Source organism: Physeter macrocephalus, chromosome 16, assembly GCF_002837175.3.
Source record: "Physeter macrocephalus isolate SW-GA chromosome 16, ASM283717v5, whole genome shotgun sequence".
NCBI lineage: Eukaryota > Metazoa > Chordata > Mammalia > Artiodactyla > Physeteridae > Physeter > Physeter macrocephalus.
Genome location: NC_041229.1, coordinates 9751645 through 9754117, shown reverse-complemented (window position 1 = coordinate 9754117; position 2473 = coordinate 9751645).

Here is a 2473-nt window from a genome sequence, read left to right as displayed (position 1 = left end):
TTTAGTTAACCCAACAATCCTATTGTTATTCCCATTTAACAGATGAGAAAACTGATGGTTAGGAAAATTTAAAAAAAAACTCACCCAAGAAATATACCTGCCTTAGGGCCCTGAATGGTAGAGCTGACCCAAAAGTAGGAATCTGTCATCAAACACTTTTAACTATTTTGTTTAAGAATCACCAAGTTCAGGGCTTCCCTGGTGGCGCAGTGGTTGAGAGTCCGTCTGCCGATGCAGGGGACATGGGTTTATGACCTGGTCCGGGAGGATCCCACATGCCGCGGAGCGGCTGTGCCCGTGAGCCATGGCCGCTGAGCCTGCGCGTCCGGAGCCTGTGCTCCGCAACGGGAGAGGCCACAGCAGTTAGAGGCCCGAGTACTGCAAAAAAAAAAAAAAAAAAAAGAATCACCAAGTTCAAGAAACACCCACTGCAAGGGGATCCAAGAAATACCAGGTAGGACATTAACAAGTGTTGACCAAGATATAGAGAAATTGGAAGTCTCACACATTGCTGTTGAGAATATAAAACAGTGCAAACAGTTTGGAAATTCCTCAAAAAGTTAAACATAGAGCTACCCTATGTTTCAGCAGTTCTACTCCTTGGTATATACCCAATATAACTGAAAACATATTCACAGAAAAACTTGTATACATATGTTCATAGGAGTATTATTCATGAGAGCCAGATAGTAAGAACAGCCCAGATGTTCATCAACTGATGAATGGATAAACAAAACATGGTTTAGCCACACAAGGGAATATTATTCAGCCATAAAAAGGAATGATGTACTGATTCATGTTATAACATGGATGAACTTTCAAAACGTTATGCTAAGTGAAAGAAGCCAGACCAAAAAAGGACAAATAGATACAATTACATTCATATGAAATGTCCGGAATAGGCAAATCCATGGTGACAGAAAGTAGTTTAGTGATTGCCAGGGGTTGGAGGGCGGGGAAATGGAGAATGACTGGTAAAAAGTATGGAGTTTCTTTATAGGGAGATGAAAATATTCTGGAATTAGATAGTGGTGAGGATTGTACAACTAGGTAAACTTTAAATGATTAAAATGGTGAATTTTATGTTATATAGATTATATCTCAAAAAAAAAAGAATTACTTGGCTTCTCTGCCTGTGGATAGAGCAGTCCTGGGGAGTGCAGGTGTGGCGAGTGGTCAGGTAATCAGTCAACTGAGAGGCCAGTCCATCGTTGCAGAGGCCCAGCTCTGAGGGTCATCTAAGGAGCAGTGCTCTTCTTGAACTGGGGAGAGGGACTGGCAAATGCAAGGCCAGGACTGACCCGTACACCAGGACTGGGCGCTACATAGGTTTCTAGAACTGGGATTTGGATGGAGGTGTCAGAGCAGAGCCCAGCATATAAACCAGAGTGCATGCGGGGATCTGGGTAAAGATGCAAGGCCTTGGGCCCTATTAACGGGACAGAGGAACCACACGAAAGGAAACGTGGGTATAGCCACACAGGAGCTCAGGGGCTCACGTTAGAGCTCTGGGGCCCAGATGAGACCAAGAGGCCAAGCACTCCAAGACTTGGCCTCCATTTGACACAGCTCAGCCTGTTTCAGGACATCCTTTTTCAGAACTGGAAGGCTGGGGCTGAGCTGCAGGAGATGAAATCAGAGTCTCAGCTGGGGTTGAGGGCCAGGGACAGGGGCAGGGCAGCCAACTGGCAGGCTGAGATAGCAAATTCCTCCAGCTGAGAGTTGTTCCCCAAGTTTAAGGCTTTGGGGCTTATTACAATGCAAATGGCCCTGAAAAGTTAGATAATGGGGCCAAGATCACACAGCTGGAAAGTGAGGAAGCCCTTATTTTTTTTTTTTTTTTTTTTTTTTTTTTTTGTGGTACGCGGGCCTCCCTCTGCTGTGGCCTCTCCCGTTGCAGAGCACAGGCTCCGGACGCGCAGGCTCAGCGGCCATGGCTCACGGGCCCAGCCGCTCCGCGGCATGTGGGATCCTCCCAGACCAGGGCGCGAACCCGGTTCCCCTGCATCGGCAGGCAGACGCGCAACCACTGCGCCACCAGGGAAGCCCAGGAAGCCCTTATTAAAGCCAGCTTTGCCTGACTCCAATGTCCTTGCTTTCAGCTCTGAGGATGAGAGGCAGTCTAACATGGTGGTGAAGGGCATGGGCTGTGAGTTCAAATCCCACTGCTGTGTGACCTTGGACAGGTTACTTAGCCCCTCTGGGCTTCAGCTCTCTCCCCTGTTAAAGTGCATGGCAATGACTCTGCCTATCTCAGATTGCAGTGAGGATTCAATGACTTAACACATACAAAGCATTTTAGAATAATGCCCAGAACCCAGGAAGTACTAACAACCATGAGCAGCGTGCTCTACACCAGCCAGGGAGCCCAGGCGTGCCCATCTAGACGTGGCTGATGTCAGTTTTGTCTAGAACCATCTCTGTTTTCTGTTTCCTCGTATCTTGTTCTGGAAAGACATGCCTTGTTTATGTG